General features: G+C 50.8%; 2 pseudogenes; both read right to left on the bottom strand.

Moving 5' to 3' along the window:
- The window catches only part of LOC144251653 (ribosome quality control complex subunit TCF25-like), a 29,281-nt pseudogene extending 22,191 nt beyond the window's left edge, over nucleotides 1–7,090 (bottom strand).
- A 6,273-nt stretch (nucleotides 7,091–13,363) lies between these two features.
- Nucleotides 13,364–24,494, bottom strand: part of LOC144251652 (protein spire homolog 2-like) — a 30,449-nt pseudogene continuing 19,318 nt past the window's right edge.

The raw sequence follows: 24,494 nt of genomic DNA, 5'->3' as shown, positions 1-24,494 counted from the left end.
AACGGTGAAACTCTACATCATCTACAACCAGAAAACAAGAAGTTATACTCCATTTATGTATGATGTATCAAAATACATTCTTTTTTTTAAAAAAAATTACTTTTTAGTTTTTAGAAGGACACAATATTTCATTTTATTTTGTGGTGCTGATGAAAACCAGTGCCTCATGCATGCTAGGTAAGCACTCTACCACTGAGCCACAGCCCCAGCCCCTGTCAAAATGCAGTCTACTGTCATGTGTAACTAATTAGAATAAATTTTTTAAAAATTTATTTATATATGACAGCGAAATGCATTACAATTCTTATTACACATACAGAGCACAATTTTTCGTATCTCTGGTTATATAAAAAGTGTATTCATACCAATTCATGTCTTCATACGTGTACTTTGGATAATAATGTCCATAACATTCCACCATCATTTCTAACCCTATGCCCCCTCCCCTCCCTTCCCTTCCCACCCCACTGCCCTATCTAGAGTTTGTCTATTCCTCTCACGCTCTCCTTCCCTACCTATGAATCAGCCTCTTTATATCAGAGAAAACATTCAACATTTGCTTTTGGGGATTGGCTAACTTCACTCAGCATTATCTTCTCTAACTCTATCCATTTACCTCCAATGTCATGATTTTATTCTCTTTTATTGCTGAGTAACATTCCATTGTGTATATATGCCACATTTTTAATCCATTCATCTGTTGAAGGGCATCTAGGTGGTTTCCACAGTTTAGCTATTGTGAATTGTGCTGCTATAAACATTGAGTGGCCGCATTCCTGTATTATGCTGTTTTTAAGTCTTCTGGGTATAGAACGAGGAGAGGGATAGCTGGGTCAAATGGTGGTTCCATTCCCAATTTTCTAAGAAATCTCCATACTTGCTTTCCTTATTGGCTGCACCAATTTGCAGTCCCACCAGCAGTGTATGAGTGTTCCCTTTTCCCCACATCCTCACCAACACTTGTTGTTTGTATTCATAATAGATGCCATTCTCACTGGAGTGAGATGAAATCATAGAGTAGTTTTGATTTGTATTTCTCTAATTGCTAGTGTTGATGAACACTTTTTCATATATTTTTTTGACTGACTGTATATCATCTTCTGAGAAGTTCAGGACAAATAATTTAAAAAAAATAAAATGACTATCACAGGTGTGGTGGTACATGCCTATAATCCTAGTAGCTGAGGCTGATCGCAGGTTCAAAGTCAGCCTCAGCAACTTATCAAAGCTGTAAGCATCCTAGTGAGAACTTGTCTCAAAAGAAAAAAAATTGGGGCTGCAGTTGTGGCTCAGTGGTGGAGCATTCACCTAACATGCGTGAGACACTGGGTTCAATCCTCAGCACCATATAAAAATAAAATAATAAAATAAATATATTGTGCCCACCTATAACTAAAAAAATTATTTAAAAAAAAAGAAAAAAAATTTAAAAGGGCTGGGGATGTGGCTTAGTAGTTAAGCACCCTTGGGTTCAATTCCCAGTACCAAAGGAAAAAAAAATCAAATGACTATCAAAAATAAAGATGACACAGTGTTGGCAAGTTTAAAACCACCACAGCATTTCAAGTCTTTATTCCAGCCTAACAGCATCAGCCTGAACACTGAAATTTATTTTTAAATTTTTTTTGTTATTTAAAGCACAATTTAAACGTATTTCAATTACCATCAGGGAACAGCAACTATACTGTACACGAAAACAAGACAGACATACACACATAATTCTTTGAAAGGGACTGAGGGAAAATTTTTCAATGCAATCAAGTAAACTCATGATTTTTAGGTATCTGGTTTCCACCAGCATGTCAAAGTAGCCACTGGTCCCAAATACTAAGACGTCCTGCTGCAGAACATCGTTTCTCAATGGCTGCACTGCACTGTCACCCCTTAGCATATGTGCGTGCACAGGGGGGTGGGGGAATGTTTCCAGTCCCCTCTATGGAATGTGTCGTGTTTGCACAGAGCCTGTGCACACCTGTGTGTTCTGCCTCTCCTCTGCATCACCACAAACCTAACCTAACTCAAATCCTGTCTCAGTAGCCTGCACACTGTGCTGTTCAGGGAGCGATGACAATAAACACATCTACACACAAGCAGCACAGCTGTGAGTTTGAGACATATTTCGACCTGTGGCTGGTGGGAGCTGCAGGTGTGGAGGGCCAACTGCATCAGGTTACGTGCCCCCTGTAAGCAAGCCAGCCCACCACAGCACTTAGGTCAGCTATGAGGTCAGGCCAATGCATTCACATTCCAGCTGTGCAGTCATGAAGCAGCTCCATGTCATGCACACCTCTGCTTCCTCATACAGAACACTAACAAATGCTGTGTGTACAGGACATATGCATGGTGCTGGGGATCAAACCAGGGCCTGTGCATGTGAAAACACTCCTATTATTTCCACCTATGAGTTATAAGGGCAAAAACCCATAGAACACTTGAATTGACTGAATAGAACCTCTTTGGAAATCCATAGGCAGCAGCGAGATGAGCAGCCACATGTCTGCCCAGGTGTCAGTGCTCCATGCTCACAGAGCAGCCTGGGAATCCACCACAGGTAGCAAAATGTGAAGAGACGGTTCACAAAAGAAGACAAACAGGGGCTGGGGTTGTAACTCAGCGGTAGAGCGATCACCTAGCACATGCGAGGCCCTGGGTTTGATCCTCAGCACCACATAAAAATAAAATATTGTGTCCATCTACAACTAAAAATATTAATAAAAAGAAGACAAACAAATGGACAATAGGCACATGGAAAGACACCCAACAACATCTTTATTGAAATGTAAATCAAAAGCCAGTGAGGAGCACTGTCCCTGCTGAGGGCTGGGGGCTGGGGGCATAGGCTGCCAACACCAATTCCCTGGAGGCTGGAGCACCTTCAGCCTCGCACAGCCCATAGGCAGGTGGAATAAAATGCTGGAGGAGCGCTCAGCACCTGTTGGTCCAGGTATACGCATCCACTCCCGATGCAGCAGTTCTCCCTGTAGATGCCCCATCAGCCAAAATGAAACCCAGACCCACAAAACACCTGTCCTTAGAGCTCAGCAGCTCCAGGCAGAGCAGCCCCCAACCAGAACTGAGTCAGTCCCCTGAAACACCACGGATGAACACCCTGCAATACACTGCTACTCAGCAAGAAGGAGCTGACCGCGAAAACCCACAGCCTGCATGAAACTCAAAAGCACAGGCTAAGCAAGCGAGGACAGAAGGAAAGAGCACATTCTGGAAGACTCTGCTGGTGGGAAATGCAGACACAGGCAGGACTCACACACACGCAGGGAAAGGGGGCACAGGCTGCAGGGTGGCAAGCTCTCAGAATGTGGTGTGGTACTCATGCTGTGCATGCCTCTGTCAAGACTCACTACAATCCCCTGGGGTGCATCTGACTGCACTTCATCTGACTTAACTTCAGTAAGCTGTCTTTAGGACCCCCTGACTGAGACAGTAAAGGTGATTTCTAACCAAAGCCAAAGGAACACCCATGAGCCATGAATGACACCAAGGTCCACACTCTAGGCGGCAGGTGGGGACCAGGCCTATAGGTGTCTGCGTCCATTTACCCGGGAGGCTTTTCTTCTAGAAAAGCTCTCTTGCTTCCTCCATTTCAACATCACATCATTTCCGTGCTTGCTGAGTGCCCACTGAGGGCCCAGCATGTCTTCACCACAGTCCCACAAGGCCAAGGAAAGCATCCCCAAAGCTTTCATCAGGTATCTCATCAATGCTCCTACATCCAGAAGAGGTGGATCCCACATTGGAATGGAAGTCACTGACTCTACAGCCCAGGAGCCTGCACACTGAGGAAGACATGCCTTCAGTCTTCCAGGAGGAGCTCTGTGCATGCCTGCTGGGAGGTGGGGACACACAGCTAGCAACAAAGTCCTTTCAGGAAGCAGACACTTCAGCCCCAGGAAGAAACCCATGCAAAACACAAAGAACAAACAAGTAATGTATACAGTATGTTCGCAGGTAACTGCCAGGAGATGGAAAAGGGCCAGAATAGAGGGAATGGGACTGTAGGGCAACTGTGACCATAATCAGACTGTATGGTGGTGTGACGGGGAAGAGACTCTGCCTCTGAGGGAGGAAAGATCCAGCCATGTGTTGGTACTTGAACGTGGGGAACTGTAGGCATAGAGGGCAGCAAAGGAAGGGCAGTGTGGCTGAGCAGAGCAGGCTAGAAAAGCGAGTGAGGAGAGCTGTCTAGGCAGCCTGGACAAGCAGAGGTGGAGACTGGGAAGAATGGGTCACAACCCTGTGCACTTAGAGCCACACAGGACTTTTCAATGGTTTGCACAAATGTCAAGAGACCAGGGACATCTTCCAGGTGGCTGATCTTGGCATGTGGTTTTCAACAGAGACAGGGAAGCCTGAGGAGCAGGTAAGCCCTAGTCTGTAAGGTCAGGTGCATTTGGACACATGGATACAGATATAGAGTTCATGCACAAATCCAGAGACTGGGAAGGAGACCTAAGCCAGTGATACTAATACCCTTAGAAAGCAGGGGCCAGGGGTGCAGTTTGGTGGAAGAGGATACTTAGCATGCATGAGGCCCTGGGCTCAATCCCCAGCACCACAATGCAAGCTCCCAGCAACTGGAGAGGCTGAGACAGGAGGACCATCAGTTTGAAGCCAGCCTCAGCAATTCAGTGAGACGTGCAGCAATTTAGCAAGACCCTGCTTCAGTAATAAAATGCCCCTGATTCAATCCCCAGTACAAAAGTCAAAACTAAACAACAACAACAACACAACAAAACACCCCACACAACAAGCAGAAGGCTTACACAATCACAAAGCCCCAAGCCAATCTCTTGGACCAGAGTGATTTCAAGGAGGGATTCACATAAGCATCATTTTTTTCCCATTCAGACATACAATCATCTCTTCTTTTTTTTTCATAACCCTGAACACCTCTATTTCTCTATTCACCCACCAACTTTCACCAGCAGGGACAATATCATTGTGTGGTTTAGAGAGCACAAGGTTCAAATAAAAAAGCCTAAATTTAATTATGTGTATGTGGGTTTTTTTTTTCTGTTTTCTTCTTTTGCAGTGCTAGGGATGGAGCCCTTGCCTCCAATGCCTGAGGCAAGGGATCCAGCACTGAGCCACAGGCCAGTATAAATTGAAGATGTCACCGCTGCTGTCAACATCACCCCCCTTCCCAGACTGTGAGGAAGAAATGAGTGGTACCCAGAACATGTAAATGCCCTCCGCCTCGGAGTTATTCTTAAACACAATCTGGAGGGCATTTGAATAAGGACCAAAGGTTTGTGAAGTGGCAGACTTCACAACTGATCCCGAGCTGGTAATAATGGGACAGGATGAAAAGCGGTGCATCCTGAGAGTTGTCAGAAACAGGACTGGCAAGTTTAAGGGCAAGTGGTGTGCTGTCTGGGATGTTTTTAAGTCATCCCTGGAGAGAAGGGAGTGAAAGTCCAAGGCAGATAGTAGTTGCCAAGTGTCCATAATTAGGGAACCCGGGGATGGACACATGAAGTACCTGTACTACCATATCTCTGTGTTTGAAATTTTCCATAATAAAAAAGATAGAAAGAAATAGAAAGCTGGGGAGAGTTACTTTCAGGCTAAGAAACAGAAGAGATCGGGTACAGACAGAGAATTCAAAGAAGGGACTTCAGTCCCACCTCCACCAGACTATGGGGTTAGACCAGCTCTTAAGTGGCAAGGTCAATAACTTTTAAAGCAAATCCCCAAACTATCTAAGGACAATTTCCATACTCCACAATGTCTTTTAACATTATAGCCTTTTAACTTGCCAACTCAATAAAAACTCAGGGGCAACTGAGACTGATAACAAGGTGAGCAAAACAGTCATGCTACCTGCCAGCTCAGAGAAGCCACTATCAGATAACCCATACAAACGAGAAACTACAGATGAGGCCCGTGCTAAGGGGAAAACATTGTGGCACCAGCGGGCATTTCACTTTCCTTTACCTCCCTGTAGGGGACACCTAGGTGAGGGAGGCAGGAAGGAGCAAGATACAACATCCCCGGTTAGGCAGAGGTGTTATGAATAAACCGAAAGGTTTTGGAGATGCTAGACTATGAAATCTAGGATGACCCGAATCAGGAAGCCCTGCCCCACCCCTTCACTGCAGCGCAGTCAACAGCCACACTCTGCCCTGGCACTCTGTCCCTGGACGCCGCTGCCCCACCCTCCCCTCTGCAATGAGGGGACCCCCTCCTTTCTGACGCCGCCCCTGCTCACCCCAGCCTCACTTCTAACATCACACACCACCGTCCCCACAGCAGCAGCCGCCCTCCCTGCAGAAGCGCAGTCCCATCACTCATCCCCTTCACTGCGACCCCCTTAGCCGGTCCTGCCCGCCACAACCCCTCCCACCGTACACCCTCCCCGCTGTAGCTCAATTTCGTCAACCCACCCCAGCTTTCCCCTTTAGTCCCACCCCTGGAGGTCAGAGCCACACCCTCTTAGCGAAGCCCCCGCCCTGCCCAATGCAGCTCAGTATCGTCACCTGGGCCCTTAACTGCTCGCCCCGCCTACTTGGCCCTTAGACCCGCCCCATATCGGCACAGCCCCACCTTCTCCTCTGCGACCCTACCTGCCCTCGACACCGTCCCCGCTCGCCCCGGTCCCTCCCTAGCCCCGCCCCTTACGTCATGGCCCGCCCTCTCCACTGCAGAGCTGCCCGTAGCCCGGCCCCACCCATGACATCAAGACCCCGCCCACCAGTTCACCACAGTACAGACCCCACTTTACACCCACCCCGCCCTCCCATGACGTCACGCTCCGCCCCCCCCGCCCCCCGCCGCCAGTTCCCACAGGTTGACCGGCTCCTCACCAGCTCAAACCGGTTGTTGACTTGGACACCATCCTTCCCTGAGGCCCCCCCCACCCCGTTTTGGTCCTTCTTCTGCGTCATCATCATCATGGAGGACAAACTGCAGGGCGCCGGGGCGAGGGGCTCCTGGCCGAGCTGTTCCCCCCTCAGCCTCTGGAGGGCCCGGTGCGACACAGGACCCGACAGCCTGACGTCTAGAGAGAAAGAGAAGGAAGAGCAGAAAAGAACGGCCAGTGAGCCTGCGCACTGAGGGCACGCTGGCGCATGGCGCCTACGCGCTGCGGCTCTCCGCAACTTCTTCCCTGTCACCATTAGCACCAAAGAAGGTGCAGGCGCTTCCAGGTGAGAGTTGGGAGCCCTTGCGTACAGTGCTTTGGGTTTTCGAGTGTGCTGGGTACAGATGACCTGTTGTCATGGGGCCTGGGGCGCATAGGCTCAGAGAGACCCGCAGCCTTGGCCTAGACCCAGACCCAGAGGGCTGGAGGCCCTGGTAGGCGGGTAGGGGAGGAAGGAGTGCGCGCAGGCGGGCGACTGTGGCATGTGGGTGGTCAAGGGGACGGTCTGCTGGCAACCGCGTGTCTCATGGGGTCTACCTGTGTGTCGTGGGCTCCGCGCCCCCTGTCAGCCAGCCTCTACGCTGCAAAGAGATAGTTCTCTACTGAATAGGAGTGAGCACATCTAAACCGAGAAGCTTCCCAGAGTTCGATTCCCAGACACCCTTCCACCCCACAAAGCGCGAAGGGAGATCTTGAGTTACTCTGTGTGGAGGGACAAGCGAAGTGTTGGGCAATGACTGAAGACTTCTAGAGACCAGTCTGAAGGAGTCTGGAATAGGAGTTATAGAGTTATAGAAGCTGTCAGTTATGTTCCTTCAAATCCTTTTTTTTTTTTTTTTTTGGTGCTGGAGATTGAACTCAGGGCCTCAGGGCACTTGACCACTGAGCCACATCCCTAGCCCTATTTTGTATTTTATTTAGGGACAGGGTCTCACTGAGTTGCTTAATTCCTCGCCATTGCTAAGGCTGGCTTTGAAGACCGAAGTACTGGTTGCTCTCCTTGACTTTGCCTTGCAACTCACTGCCTGAGTAGTCTCAGGAAGAGCTTTGTGTGGGTGCTATAGGCAGCTCCCCTGAGCTCAGCCCAAGATATGTTCCCACTATTTGTACAAGGGATTTCATTGCTTGTATGGATCAGAACCTGGGTCTACCCATGGTTGGCAATGTGAACAGATGTGTTGCCCGGTGCAATTTCTGCATCTGTAGAATCAGGAAGTAATGGCAATAGTATTTAGCTCCCAGGAACATCTACCCTTGAGAGTGCTGCACAAACATGAGCTTTGTAACTTTTATTAATTTTAAACATAATCTTTTTATTACCAGTTCTGACAGGAAAATTCCTAACCCTGTCTGCATGTTTTCTTAATTTTAAACAGGAATAAAAATATGGGGACAAGGAGCTATCCAATGCTCAGCGGTTCTCAGCACCACATGAAACAATAAAATAAAGGTATTGTGTCCAACTACAACTAAAAAAATAAATTTTAAAAAATGTGAGTATACGCAGTCTGTGAGGGGGCTCAAAGTAGTGGGAGTTGGTGATTTTTATTGGCTGCTCTAATTTTATGTGTTTGAACTTCATGAACCCAAATGATAGGAATATTTTTTCCCACAAGCCCATCTATTACCAGTCATATTCCTTCTGGGTCTCCTCCAACCCTGGGCAGATGTTACAACTTGGAGTCAACAGGATTCGGCTAAGGTCTTAGCATATTCCTGAGTGAGCATCCAGATACTTCACTTTCCTCATCTGAAAGGTGAAGTGAAGACCATACCACCTCAGGGTGTGTGTGAGGAGGAAGGTGCTCAGCACAGAGCCTGCCTGGAGCCACCAGCTCCCATGAGCCCCAGGCACATCATCTCCTTGGAGAATGAGGGCAACAGGCTGAGAAATGAGACCAAAGGGTCCTCTGGACCAGCAGGTGCAGCCAGTGACCTCAGCAGCTCTTCTGCGTGCAACTCTAAGATGACCAGGTTTTATGGACAGAAGTGGGCCCTGGAACCTCATTCTGTGATGGGCACCCTTATAGTGGAGCCAGGGAGGACTTTCTCTGTCCTGAAAGACAGGTAGTCCTTCAGAGCCAAGTTCCCACCTTGAGAAAATATACTAACTGCCACAACTCAGTCTTTGTACATATCCCAGGCTGTGAGGCCAAGAGTGGCCATGTGCACCTGTTTACAGAGCTGCTTCTCCCTGTACTAGGACCACCCAGTGTTACTGGGCCCTTGGGGCCACCGAGGAGTGAGTGGTCAGGATGGAACCAGGTGTGGTAGGGCCTGGAGGGAAGAATGACTGGGGCAGAGTCAGAGAACAGGCTTGGCCTCTGGCCTCCCAGATGGAGACCCAGGGTGCCTGAGTGCCTCCCAGGATAATCCCAATCCTCAGAGCCTTCCCAGCTGTCTCTGGTGCCCACACCTCTTGTCACTTTTGGATCTGAATGTCCCCCAAAGTCTCGAAGCTTGGTCCCTAGGTGGTGGCACTATTGAGAAGAGGTGGAGACTTTAGGAGGTGGGATTGTTCAGAAGAAGTGGCCCACTGGGGGCATGTCCTTGAGGGTACTGGGACCTTAGCTCCTTCTTTCCCTCTCTGCTTCTTAGCCACCATGAGGTGAGAAGCTCTGCTCTGCCGTGTGCTCGCCACTATGATGTGCTGCCTCACCACAGATCCAAAGTGTCGGGGCCAAGCCATTTTGGATAAAGTGCCACCACCTAGGGACCAAGCTTCAAGACTTCGGGGGACATTGCAGATCCAAAAGTAACAAGAGGTATGAACAGCAGAGACAGCTGTGGACCAAAGTAAATACTTCATGCTCTAAGTTGTTTGTCTCAGGCAGTCTATCACAGTGGTGGAAAGCTGACTAGCACACAGAGTTGGTGTGGGACAGTGGGGTCAGAGCCTCTGGAGCTGGTTTCCAGGAGGAACTTAAAAATTAAGAGAAGCATTCTAGGAAAAGCTTAGAGTGCCATAATCTGAGAATAATGGGCAATTATGGTTGGAGCACATTAGCTAGAATGCTGATAGGAATGTAGACATTAAAGACTCCTCCTCTGTCAACCTCATCCCTACACTACCCCATCTCTTTCTCATGGTATTGTAAATTCTAAAGAAAGCCCTCTGCTAAGTCTTTCCTCACCTCAGCTCAAAAGGTAATTGTCAATCCAAAAATAAAATGCAGACACTGACCGCAGGAGGTCAAGGTTCCCTTTAATGTGATAAGGAGGCAACAGAGGTGAGCATGCTCTTAGAAAAGGGATTTTCTGCCTTTTGAACCACTGTGCCCTTATTCTCCCCTCTAAAAACTGCTCTCATACGCCCCCAGAGATGGAGATTTGAGACAAAGCTGGCTTCGAGGCTGTTTCCTTTCAGCAGTCTGTCTCCTGAGCTTTTGTGGAGCGTGACAAGGAGTGGAACCTTCCTTCCCTGTTACACTGATGAGGTTTCAGGTGAACAAGGACTGTTGGGAATTGGACCAGAGGCCACACGGATGACACTCTGGCAAAGAACTTGTATACATTTTGTCCATGCCCTGAAACTGTGTGAGGCTGCATTTAAAGGTGATGGACCAGTGTTATTTTTTTATTTTTATTTTTTTTGGTGGGGGAAATTTCAAGGAAGCACAGCATTCAAGCTACAGCATGGGCATTGTTGGCTGATTTTAGCCAGGGTTGTCATGAGAATTGTGTGCAAAAAAAACATAGCAGAAAGATTTGAAAAACTTGCAGTTTGGCCAGAAAAGAACCAAGTGTAATTTGGGCCACCGAAGTTGTGATTGCTGAAGACTTAAATTAAAACAAAGCCAAACCAGTCACGGTGGCATAGACATCTGATCCAATTGACTTGGATGGCTGAGGCAGGAGGATTGCAAGTTGGAGGAGAGTCTGGGCAACTTAGCAAGACCCTGTTTCAAGATAGAATAAGCTAGGAACGGTGATACACACCTGTAATTCCCATGACTCAGGAGACTTAGTGAGGCCCTCAACAATTTCGTTAAGATCCTGTCTCAAAATTTAAAAAAATAAATAAATGAAAAGGTTTGGTGACATGGCTCAGTGGTAAAGCACACATGTGTTCAATCCCCAGTACCCCTACCCTGAAAAAAATCCCCAAAAAGATAAAATTAAAAAGGAGGCTGGAGATGTAGCTTAGTGGTAGAGCTCTCCTGGGTTAAATCCCATGTATCACAAAAATTCATTCATTAACATAAATAAATTCCAGGCTGGGCACAGTGGTGCACACCTATAATCCCAGCAACCTGAGAGGCTGAGCCAGGAATATTATAGGTTCAAAGCCAGCCTGGGCAAATTAGCAATACCCTGTCTCAAAACACAAAACAAACAAAAAAAGGACTAGCGATGTAGCTCAGTGGTAGAGCACCTCTGGGTTCAATTCCAAGTACTAGGGGAAAAAAAGTTAAAGAAGCACAATTGTAATCCCAGCTACCTGGGAGGAGGCTAAGGCAGAAAGTTTGCAAGTTCAAGACCAGCTCAGCAACTCAGTGAGACTCTGTCTCAAAATTTAAAAATAAGAAATGGTTGGGCTTGTATTTCAGTGGTAGTATGTAGGAGGGTCCTAAATTAATTCCCAGCACCAAAACAAACAAATAAGGACATTGCATTTGCATCTGAACAACAGGAAAGATATTTGAGAGCACCTCAGGAAACGGCCAGACCCCACCTATCTCAGGCTCAAGGGTGTAAAAGAATAAACTCATAGGAGAGCGTGCACGGCTTACACAGGGCCATACGGTCCAGGTGGACCCTGCTACTGTTTGAGCTGGTGGCAGATCTTGGCATCATCTTTGTGATGCTGGTTTTGCAGGAATGCAGAATACAAGAGTTTTGGGGTCATGGCTCCCTGGCCACCAGGAGGTAAGCAGCTCTGCTCTACCACATGCTGCACACTATGCTGCTGCTTCACCACAGGCCCAGAGTGATGGGGCCGGACAGTGTGTGGCAGGGTTGGGACCTGAGCATGAAGCCCCAGAAGGGTAGTGTGTGAAGCTGCGAGAGAAGTTAAGAGATGCCAGGAGCATGGCTCATCTACCAATGAAAACTGCAGGCAGCAAGCAGAGCCAACCCAAGAGAGTGGCCCTCTGGACTACCGATGGCAAAGCCCAAACCCTTTAGGGCCTCACCCACCCTGACAACATGCCCCAGGTGCCAGACATGGAGCTACAGTACTCAGTGTTTGCCTTGCTGGGTTTTGGTCTTTCTTTGGTCTGATCCTTCTGTGGTTTTCTCCTACTCCTCCTCTTCAGAATGGAATGTTCACCCTGTACCATTGGTATACTGGACATATGTAACCAGGTCTGTTGTTTTTTTAAATAGGTGCTCACAGTAAAAGTTGGCCCGAGTCTCAGAAGAATTTTGGATGTGTACCTGTGTTGCTAGGATTGAACCCATGGGATCCTAAGCACTAGCAAGTGTTCTGTCTCTAAGCTATTTTATTTTGAGACATGGCCTCGCTTAGTTGCCTAGGTTGGCCTTGAACGTGCAATCGTCCAGTCTTAGCCTCCCAAATAGCAGGGATCATAGGCATGTGTGCCATACCTGCAGCATCTTGGACTTGTGAGGAATGCTCAGACTGTCGAGACCAGGGGATTCTTGGAGACCAACTGAATGCATTTTGCATGGTGTGAAGGGCACCTGCCTCTGGAGACCTGGGGTGGAGGTGGGTGGGGAGTCTGGATCTCAGGCGCCCCCCAGAGGCAAGGTGTTGAAGCTTTGGTTCCAGGCCGATGCTGCTATTAATAGATGGTAGGAACTTCAGGAAGTGGGGCTTCACTGGGGGACCTGTTGGGACTTGTCTTCTCTCACTCTGCTCCCTGGCCACCACGAGGTAAGCAGCTCTGCTTTGCCACATGCTGCGCACCATGCTGCTGCTTCACCACAGGCCCAGAGTGATGGGGCCGAGCCACCATTGATTGAAACCAGGACCCAGAATAAATTGTTCCTGCTTTTAAGTTGTTTGTCTCAGATATTTGTCACAGTTGTGGAAAGCTGGCTAACACACCCCCTGGGGAGAGCAGAGACAGGCAGGGTGCTCTGCTCCACCTGGGAACCCAGGTGCCGTATCCCAGCCTGGACATCTTCCTGGGGAGGGAAAACTGCCAGTTCTCACTCTTGAGGTGGAGACAAGAACTGGAACAGAGGCCCGGAGCTCTACTACCTAGAGCCTTCTGCCCTCCATTCTCAGTGAGAAAATCTATCCCTTCCCCTCCCTGCTCCTCCAAGGAGTCCTGAAAGGAAACACCCTGGCCAGGGTCTTGGAGGGAGCCTGGCCCCAAATGAACGATGGGGCCAGGAAACCATGTGTATAAATATATAGGCTGTGTGTTTATTATATAAAGGCATCTGGTATGTATATGTCCATGCACAGTTCAGGAGCATGGCGGGCAGCCGGGCCCAGCACTGGGAGCAGAGCCTCAGCCTGGAGCAGGCTGGAGCCAGGTCCCTTCCCGGAGGCCTGGCCACCTTGGGCCATCACTGGAAGTCAAGAGTCCTGTTGCTGGGGACGTAGAGGGACTGAGTCTGGCGGCTGCGACGCGGCGTGGCGTTGAGAACATCCACACTTTTGCAGCTGGAGCGCACGAAGCTGGTGCAGTCACTGCAGACATCCTTCAGGGTGCAGCCGTGGGCGTAGATGTGGGGGAAGTCCTCCTCCACACTTCGCCACTGAGGCCCCTGCAGGGATCTGGGGCGGGTGGGGACCCAGAGAGGACTGTCAGGCTGGGGAGCCAGCAGGGCTCACACATCCTAGGGGCCCTGCAGTCCCCTAGGCTCTCCTGCTGCCTGCCCCTCCCCTTCACCACCACAAACCCACAGAGTCCTGGGGAAGCAAAATGCCTAGCAAAAAGCATCCCAGAAGGGCTCTGGACAGGAACTGGAGTTCTGGGTCCTGACCACCCCAGCTCAGTTTCCATCTCACCACTATGCCTCCCCACCCCTCCAAAGCCATCTGAACTACACCTCCAGGGGGCGTCCTCACACAAGTGAGGCCAACCCCTGCTCCTGCTCCCAAGTCCCTGCAGAAGCCTGACCACCACAGACACCAGCACCCAGGCCAGGGAACACACTGGAAGACGTCTCTCCTTGGCGCCCTCACGGTTATGGCAGTGGGTGCCCTCTGAGGACTCTCAAAACCCAGTGTGTAGACAGGGATGTGTGCACACTTCTTAGAAGGCATCTTCATCTGCAACAGAGGGAGGCGTGGCAGGCCCCACAGGCACTTTGGCTCGATACCCAACAGGACCTCCTTCCTGTCATACCCCAACAGTGTCTTCTGCTCCATGAGAGAGGACTTCTTAGGAGTGGGAACTGTACCCCTTTATACCAGGAAGGGTGCAATGTGAGCCCTAGACACAATCGGTGTTCAACACCGGGGAGGAGGAAGTTGGTACTGTCGAGGGTGAAACTTGAGGAGGGTGTGAAAACAGGTGGGCAGAGGCCCTCCTCAGTGGGCTTGTTTCCAAGCTGAGGCCAATGGACACGATTCTGAGCGACACTGTCTGTTCACCTGAATGCATGCTGCATGTCACCGGGCCACAAATGCAACGACAGATCTGGGGGAAGGCACTCCCAGGAAGGAGGCTTCAAGAGGGGCGACCTCCTCACATGGAGTGCTCACTGCTTCCTAAAAAGCCGAGCAGGCCTGGAAAGTGTAGGGCAGGGTCTGCCTGGAGGAAGTGATGGTGAGGTGCCTGTGGGGCTGGAGCGCTGGTCCATGCCCATCCCAGCTGGGAGAGACCCTGCAGATCCTAGGAGATCCTCACCTTCATGCTACAGGAAGTGCAGACGGCTCTGGAAGAGAACAGAAGAGGCAGTGAAGAGACCCAGGAAGGCACAACTGCCTCCAGGCCCCTGGGTCCCACCCCAGACCCTGCAACTATCCGTGCAATCTGCCTGATGCCAGGTGGCTCTGGGCTTTCACGGTTCACTCCTGGCTCTTTTTCTCCTCCTCCTGGTCTCCCACCCAGTGCCCCTCAGCCCCTCAGTTTGCTCCTGGTGCATCTGGCTGTAGTCTTCATGCATCCATACTGGGGTGTGCCAGACCTGCCTCACTGAGAAGCACCATCTAAGCACAGGCCTCTTGCTGAGATGCTCAGTTTCCAGCATCATTGAACATGCTTGTAGTCCAATGCCCAATGTTATATGGAAAGGTTTTCTTATAGAAGATTCAAACATCAGTGTTACAATTTACCCACCCACAGAGGTGATCTCTGTTAGCAATACAGCCTTCATCCTCCAAACTCTTATACACAAATAACAAAATTATTTACAAATGGAAGTGAGGTACTGTGTAAGCTATTCTATAAAGATACACCAACATCTCTTCTCCATAGTGAGAGAAATCATCCAGACTCATTTTTTAGAACAATGGGCTATGTCCTCTGGAATGAATGTCCTACATTGATTTTTCCATCAACAAACCCCTGGGTTGGGGCTGCAGACTTGGCTCAGTATCGGAGCATTTGCCTAGCATGTGCAAGCCCTTGGGTTCCATCTCTAGCACCATATTAAAAAATAATAACAGGGGCTGGGATTGTAGCTCAGTGGTAGAGCACATGCCTAGCATGTGTGAGGCACTGGGTTTGATATATATATAAATAAATAAAGGTCCATCAACAACTAAAAAAATATTTAAAAAATAATAACAGCCAAACACAGTGATGTACACCTATAATTCCAGCAACTCGGGAGGCTGAGGTAGGAGCATCACAAGTTTGAGGCCAGCCTCATCAGCTTAGTGAGTCTCTAAGAAACTTAGCAAGACTCTGTCTCAAAATAAAAAAATAAAAAGGGCTGGGGATGCGGTTTAGAGGTAAAGGGCCCCTGGGTGCAATCCCTAGTACCAAAAACTCAACAATACATTATCATTAATTTAAAAAAAATTTTAATTGTTGACAGATCTTCATTTTATTTCTTTTTTATATGTGGTACTGAGAATCGAACCCAGTGTCTCACACATGCCAGGCAAGTACGCTACCGCTGAGCCACAGCCCCAGCCCAGTTATCATTAATTTTGTTTTTTTTGTTTTTTTTTATTTTTTGTTTGCCTAGCAATCTCTGATTGGATACCAAGTCATTTTTTTTTCTGGCGTATGTTTTGTTCCTTTTTATTTATTTATTTACTTTATGGTCCTGGTACTTGCGATCCTTCTGCCTCAGCCTCAGTTGCTGGGATCAGAGGTGTGCACCACCGCACTCGGCGATTCCCATTCTTCAGCTGTGTTCTGGGAAACAATGAAGAAACTTGGAAGCAGTTTGGTCCTTTCAGGTCTTTCCATAATGACCTGTCAGGCCTGGAGAAATGCCGACTCCAGTGACTTACTCTACACCTGTGTGGCAAGACCCGCCTGCCTTTCCACCCCATGCTCCAAAATCATGGCACTCCAGCGGTAGCTAGTGGACACCGACATGACACTTGGCCCTGAGTACCTATCACTTTCCTTTAAGTCTGCAGGTGCCCCTGCCACGTGGTACTGGGAATTGAGCCTAGCAGGGCTCTACCATGGAGAAACATCTCCAGCCATTTTCATTCACTAGGATCACAGTATGTGCCACCCTGCCTGGTTGTTCCACTGAATCTTTAGGACACAGGTAAGCGGACACTTCTGTAAAGGGCAAGACAGTGAACATCTCAGATGTGGCTAAATGAGAAATGTGTAAGTGCATGGCTGTGGGTGTGCTCCGACTAGCTTTATTTACAGAGCCAGTGGTGAGCAGATGGGCCCAGGGGCTGCCTGCCAGGGCCTGCCTTAGGATGGATTTGTCCCTAGCCATCTCCTCGCACCTCTCCTCCAGCGGCTCAAGGAGACTTCTCTGGGGGCTTTCTATGCGGCTGTGCCCTGAGGACTCCGCTGCCAGTCCTCCCTCCACACTAAGCCTTGCCTCCTGCCCTGAGGAGATCCTGGCTCAGACCCCACACCTAGATGCTTCCTGTGTGTTGACAGTACCCTGGAAACCACCATTTCCCATTCCGCCATCTTGTTCCAGCTGCAAGGTGCCTGTGACCCCATCTGGGTTGAAGGTCAGAGCCCCTTGGCTATTTATGTTTAATTTAAATAGAACTCAAAATTCCATTCCTCAGCCTACTTTTCCCCAAGACTACCATCTTCTGGTCTTTAGTCACAGGGAGGAGCACGGAGGGAGGAGGAGAGACCCTCACATGTGTCCTCCCGGCCTCAAGAAGCCAAGGAGATGCTGCTTCAGCACATACGTGCAGGTCTACAGGAAGGCTGGCGTTGCTACTGAGAAGAAAAGCCCACAGAGTTCCTAGGCCAACAGGAGGGTCCAGGGCTAACCCACCTGCCAACAGAGCCACCACAAGCAGGTCAAGGGCAGACTCCTGCCCAGAGGGCCCCTGTGTGTCTGGCTAAGAGCCCAGGCAGCTTCCCACAACACATGAAGGAAATCGATGCCCAAGAGACAAGTCCCTATTTCCACTGAAGCCCCTGCCTGCTCTGCCCAGGAAGCCCACTGTGGGAATCCATGGGGGGAGGCTGAGTCCCACAAATCCACCCCTAACAGATGCAAAGGAAAAATACCTCCTCAGTGGCACTGACCAATCCCAAGGACTCAACAGCCACGGCAGGTGACAGAATATCCCACCATCACGTGGGTTGCCCACCGAAGGCCCACTCCTCTTCCTCCTTGTTAATTGGTAGCCAGGTGCACTGAAGGCTCACCTCTTGCAGAAGAGACAGGTGGGCGGCCAGGAGAAGAGTGGGAACTTGGCTCTGCAGCAGCAGCAGATCTGTGAGGGAAGAAGGCACGCTGGGGCTCAGCTGTGTTCACGGCCCACCAAGGTCCTGTCCACACTGGCCTGCCCCTGACCTCCCATCAGGAGAGATCCTACCTTCCCCCTCTTCAGGCTGCTGAAGAGCTCCTGGTCCTGGGCGAACTTCTCCATCTTGGCCTTCACCAGCACGCGACGCACACCCACCACCTCCTCCACAGTCAGGGCCAGGCTCTCCACGGGGTGGTGGACCTCCTGCACAGAGGGTCCTGCTCACGCAGCCCAAGAGCAGGGCCCCACCAGCTGCATCCCTTCCTGGGGCCAAGCACTCTGTGGCTTTCTGAAGTCAGACAGCTCCCGCCTTCTCTGAGGAGGCTTTGCTGCAGCAAGACTCCCCTGCTGGCTCTCCAGCTCCCGGTCCCCACCCTTGGCTGCCCGTGCTCCCCAGCTCCCCAGCTGCCTGAAAACACACACCCTGGGCTGATCCACACCACCAGAGGACAGGCTGTGGTGCACGCCTATCATCCCAGAGACTTGGGAGGCTGAGGCAGGAGGATTGCAAGTTCAAAGCCAGCCTCAGGCAGAGAGAGGCGCTAAGCAAATCAGCCCTATCTCTAAATAAAATACAAAATAGGGCTGAGGATGTGACTCAGTGGTCCAGTGCCCCTGAATTCAACCCCAGGTACCCCCTCCCCCCAAAAGACTGCCAGAGTACATTTCAAATCTTCCTCCCCTTGGAAGTCTTCAAACTGAGCTCCCTTTCCTCTCCACTGACCATGCAATAGGTGCCCTGTCCATCCAGCATGGCACGGAGTCAGCCTGGTGCTACCTCCCAGTGCTCAGCACGGAACTCATTGTGGACCTCACTGAGCTTCACTCCTCTGTCCATGGGGTGGATTTCAGCTCCTTTGAGGGAACATATATAAAGCCCATAGCCCGGTGCTGGGCACACAGAGCTCCAAAGGCCAACTGTGTTCCCAGGGCCCAGCCTGTGAGTGCCAGAGACAGAGCTGGGAGGGCATCCTGTCTGGGTCTTCAGCAGGCCGTCCGTATGGGGCTTCGTGGCAGGGGAGAGGATCTGGACCCTGCTTTCTTCTCCACTTGGCCTAGAGCCTCTGGCTTTGGGTCCAGGCTCTGTGCCCATTGCCATGGCCAGGAGTTCTGCTGTCAGGTCAACCATGGCCTGCAGGCAGGGGAGGCACCGTGTGTGCCAGAGCAAGCCTGGCAGCCACCACCTCTGATTTTGATAGTCAAACTTTTCAGAAGCACTTCCAGAATGTTAAAGCTGAATTTTAAAACATGTCTCTGATTCCTGGACCCAGAAGTGGTTCTCAATTCTTCTCCCCTTGGGAACACGCTGGATTTGATGACTCATGTGCAATGAATAGTGGAAGCATGGCTGAGACCTGATTGTCAAATACACTGCAGCTTTCACCTGGCCCTCTCCTGGTCCACTTGCTTGGGGGACGCAGCCACCATGTGGTGAGGATGTTCAGTGGTCCCCAAGGCTCTGAGTGGCATACCCCTAGCGTGAGAGAAGCTGTCTGGGCAGCAGCTCCTGCAGCCCCCAGACAGCCTTCAAATGACACTGCAGCCCCTGCTGATAACCCAACTGCAAGCTTGGAAGACACAGCCAGGGCCCTGACATTCAAAAGCTTTAAGGAATAACAAATATTGATTTTTTTCTTTTTTTTTGGAGTGGGGGCGTACTAGGGATTGAACCCAGGAATGCTGTACCACTGAACTATATCCTAGCCCTTTTTTTAATTTTTATTTTTACTTTTGGTTGGGATACCAGGGATTGAATTCAGGGGCACTGGACCACTGAGCCACATCCCCAGCCCTATTTTGTATTTTATTTAGAGACAGGGTCTCACTGAGTTGCTTAGTGCCTCACCATTGCTGAGGATGGCTTTGAGCTCACGATCCTCCTGTCTTAGCCTCCCTAGTTGCTGGGATTACAGGTATGCACTACTGTGCCTTTATATATATATATATATATATATATATATATATGTATATGGCATTGAAACCAGATATGCTTAACCACTGAGTCACATCCCCAGCTCTTTTTATGTTTTACTTTGAGACAAGGTCTTGCTAAGATGCTTATAGCCTCACTAAATTGCTGAGGCTGGCCTTGAATTTGTGACCCTCTTGTCTCAGCCTTCTGAGTTGATGGGATTACAGGTATATGCACTTCATCTGGGCTGGCCTTGAACTGTGGTCCTCCTGCCTCACCTGGGATTACAGGTGTAGCCCTCACACTTGACAATAAATGTTAATTTTTTATACCTTTATTTTGTTTATTTGTTTTTATGTGGTGCTGAGTATTGAACCCAGGGCCTCACATGTGCTAGACAAGCTCTCTACCGCTGAGCCACAACCCAGCCCATATTTTTTTTTAAATATTCATTTTTTAGTTGTAGGTAGACAAACAATCTTTATTTCATTTTTCTGTGGTACTGAGGATCAAACCCAGTGCCTTATGTGTGCTAGACAAGTACTCTACCACTGAGCCACAACCCCAGCCCCTAAATGTTAATTTTTAAAAAGCCAAATGGGGATAACTGTTTGGGGAGTAGGGTACTAGAGATCGAACCCAGGGCCTTGCACATGCTAAGTCATGCCTACCCGTTTATTGATTTATTTGTTTGTTTATTTTAAAAAATTTTTGTGCCAGGAATTGAACCCCACACTCTTAGCCTCCCTAGTTGAGGGAATCACATCCCCAGCCCTTTTTACTTTTTATTTTGAGACAGGGTCTCACTAAGTTGCTAAGACTGGCTTTGACTTGCAATCCTCCTGCCTCAGCCTCCCATGGCTGGGGTTACGGGCCTGTGCAGCTTGAGAAGGAATGTTAATGCAGGAACAGTAACTAACCCTAAAGGGACAAGGGTCACCGTCCAGTTAAAATCAACAGCACTGCCTTCCTTTCACACAGAACACTTTTCAAAGCATTTCCACACCCATTCTCAGAGGGGTGTCTTGCTGCCAACCACACCCAGCACCCCTCCACCTGCCTGAGTGCCTCTGAAGCTCCGTTCATTCCTGTCACCTCGCTTGATAGAATCATATGTTGACAGGTCTGGGGCGGGGGCCTCAGGACAGGGGTAGGCAGAATCTCTGCACCACCCTGCATAAGACTTGGTCTCTGCTGATAGACTGAGAACCAGGGAAATCTTGGCCAGGTTAGGGTCTCATCTCTCAGCATGTATGCTACACAGAAGGCCCAGGATGCAGCCTTTAGGGCTCACAGCTGCCTCAACTCACACACTCTATTCTTGGGGTCACAGTGCCAATGTGCTCCAGCAGGGGGCAGCAAAGACCAGTGTCCCAGACAGCACCAGCAGCACAACCCGAGGCTTCGGGGACAAGGCCAGACCCAGCCAGACCCCAGGAATGGAGCCTGGGTCTCCCTAGCAACAGCTGGTGTTCAGACATCATAAAGATTCACTCAAGAGGTCCCCACAGGACCATCACTCACCATCCACAGGTGCCTGGCGTCTGGTGCAGAAGCCTCAAGTCTGTCTGCTGAGCTCAGGCTGCTGAGCTGGGGGGAGCTGGGATCCGGCTGGGATTGGACACTCACAGGACAGGAACCTGAAAGAACACAGGCCTGTGAGGGTCACCTGGCGGAGTGCTGGTTGGAGGGCTGTGGGTGAAGGGGGTGGTGTGTGCCTCTGTGGGCTAGGATGATCAAGTTGAGTCAAGTAGAAAGCATGTCCCCCGTGTGGGGACCTGTACCAGGGTCCATGCCCTGAAGGGTCCTTCTACTGAGCCCCATGACAAGCCAGCATTAAGCCCCCGCGGAGCGGCAGGCAGTCTGAGCACTGGCAGGCACACACCAGGAGGGTCCCCTGCCCACATGTATGCTGGAGGCTCCAGGGCAGGGGAAAAGGGACAGCTGGCCCAGAGAGAGACCTGGGCAGCACATGGTGTAGAAAGGCCTGGCCCAGCCTCCGACCCGGAAAGGGAATCATCAGGACCAATGGGTTGTCCCGAGAGTGGCCAGAAGGCTGCAGGGCTGCTCAGGGGACCATGCAGGCCACCAAGAGGCCGGCCATCCCTGGGGGCTGACAACCCACTACCTGACAGCTCTCAGAAGAACTAACCCTGCCTGGCCGCAAGCACCAGCTGATGCTCTGTGTACTCCAGCGGGAAAGGAACCTGTGGAACGACCCACATGCCTACGAGGGACTCTTCTGTCCACAGAGAGGACTGTGAGCTGGCTGGTGTCTGGCCAGGCAGCTTCCCTGCTGTGTGTCAGCTGCCTTGAGATACAGTGAGGCTGGAGAATCAAGTTCTTGAGGAAATGTTTTATAGTAAATGAAAATGTCCTCAAGTGAGAAAGGGGGTGTCAGTGGGAGACTGAAGGTCTTATTGCAAGTAGCAGCTCCTGTACCCTCAGGAGCTGCCTGCTCAGGACGGCCTGGGCCTGAGCTGCCCTGGGCAGATCTGAGGGGAAGGTCAGGCAGGAGGTGGGAGCAGCACTTGCCCTGGTCTCGAGTGCTGGGTTTCCAGGTGTGCACGCTGCCTGCTCAGAGCTGGGGTGGCTCCGTCCCTCCTGGGGGCTGTGTAGCTGGCTGCAGGCCAGAGGCCATTTCATTCCAGAGCTGAGCCAGGTCATGCTCCGAAAAAGAGCAGTCCCGTTTCAGTGCCACCTCCCCACAGGGCGACTCTTCTTCCTGCAGACACGTCAGATAGCCCTGCCCTGGCCACGATGCTCTCAGTGCCCTGCCCATCCCCGACTGAGGCACCGGACCCAGGGGTGGTACGAGGTCCACAGACACCCTAGGCTGCCCTCTGCCCACTGCTGGGCTTCCCATCTACTAGAAAGTTCATAGCAAGTGCCTTAAAAACCCAACCCTCCCCTGAGGTCTTTAGAAAGTCCCGGAGAGTTGTACAGGAGAAAGCTGAGCCCACCAAGAGGACCACCACAGGAGTCATCTCCTGTCCTCTTGGGAAGGGGAGGGCTGTGGTCAGAGGGCAGCCAGAGTGACAGCTTTTCTTATCAACCAGGGACTGATTAGCCTTCTGGCCCCAGATGATGGGTCACATCTATTCTCAGCTTTTTTTTGCTGTGGGAAGAATTGGTCCCAGGCCACTGTCTCAGCATCCCAAAGCTACTTCTGAGCTGCCAAGATGGGATAAGGGCCCTAAGCCCCCCTGCCACCACTGGCCAGTAGCCCTGGCAGTGGATGCCCCACCCAGCTGAGCACTGTGGCCCCCTCTGGTCCTCAGGAGCCTCTGTGGGCTCTGTCCTCAGATGTGGTCATCTCCTCCATCTCAGCCAAGGTGGGTGCCTTGAGCAGGACTCGGGGTCGCGAGTGCTGCACACTGCTCCCAGCATCGGGAACGGACAGGTTGATGCAGGAAGTGGACTTGACATCGCCAGAACAGACACTGAGGATACAGGGCAGAGAGCCGAACCCTGGGAGGCAGGAGGCCAGGCAGGTGGGACGTGAGTGGGGAGGAGGCGCACAGGACCCGTGTGGCCAGCCTGGTAGACAGGGTTTGGCTTAGTTCCCTACTTTACAGAATGGAAGCCTGAGGGCTCGTCAGTCACTAACAAATTGGACACCCAACCCGAGGCGCAGTGCAGGCTAGCCCCTCAGAGACAGAGTACAAGGACTGCAGATGGTCTCCACTCTGACCGGGAAGATCAGGTCTCAGACATCTGAATAAATGCCTGATTTTCCCAGACCCCAAAACTTCGGTTTTATTTTGTTTTCTGCCTAATTGTTGAAATTTATCATAGCAAAAAGTACAAAGTCAGGTCAAAACCCAGAGTAAAGTCAGGGCACCTTGAACTTCACAAGGCCAGACTACAAACTGGGACGTCCTCTACCTAGGATCTCGTGGAGCCGACACCGACTCCTGATTTGTGGAGTCACCAGGGGAAGTGGGGGACTTCATCCAGGGCCACCTGGGGTCTCTTCTCCCATCACCCCTCCTCTTGCTCACCACGGGTGCCCAAGCGCTGGTCCCCCACAGGGCGCAGCCTCCGCTCCTGCTTGATTTCTTCCAGGATCTTCTTATGCAGGGTCCTCTGCTTCTGTGGCAAGGGGCGCAGCCTTCTCTCTGAGACCTGCAAAGAGGATGAAGCATGAGGTAGGAGGGACTTAGACAGTGACAGGGGACGCTCAGGAGTGGGGAGATACTCAAGGTTCACAGGACACAGGGCGCTAACTCTTGGCTCTCCAGGAAGGAGTACTACCCAAAAGAGCTCTGCCTGCCACAGGCATTGGGGGAGGTGACCAGCACCATCCTTCTAGAAGGATGGAGGTCCGGGGCCCATGCCCAACCTTCCAGCCAGGAGACAGGGAGCAGAGCCCACCCCATGGTTCGGCAGAGGTATGCTCAGGCACCCCTTGCAAGTGAGACACAGGACAGCACCAGGGCTGGAACGCCCTGTAGGAGGCACAGCATGGGCACTTGCTTCAGCGGAGGCCGGGAGAGGATAAAGTCCAGGATAAGCTCATATGCATCCTTCTTCACTGGTGGAGGGATGTCCTCATCGACCTGCCGCAAAGAAGCCCCAGCTCAGACCGGGGCTGACCTGAGTTTGTAGGGGTTGTCTGCTGGTGACTGGGAGGGCTCACTCAGCCCCTGACACAGCCTGGCCTTCATTTCTGACCTGCCTCTGATGGCATCGGCTCCCTGCGACCAAACTGTCTCTAGGACAGGTACATGGCAGGTAGTCAGCTACCACCTCCAGTACTCACACCTCTAAGCCCAGCCATTTGATCTCTGTCTACCTTGGATTCTTCTAGAAAGGAGCTTGCTAGTACCCACCTCAAAGGGTTGTCACGGGAATGAATGAACCTGTTCATTTAAAATTCTAAGAGTAGCTGGGAGCTGTGGTACACGCCT

This window comes from Urocitellus parryii, unplaced genomic scaffold (assembly GCF_045843805.1).
Source record: "Urocitellus parryii isolate mUroPar1 unplaced genomic scaffold, mUroPar1.hap1 Scaffold_145, whole genome shotgun sequence".
NCBI lineage: Eukaryota > Metazoa > Chordata > Mammalia > Rodentia > Sciuridae > Urocitellus > Urocitellus parryii.
This window is presented reverse-complemented; position numbering and strand designations above follow the sequence as displayed.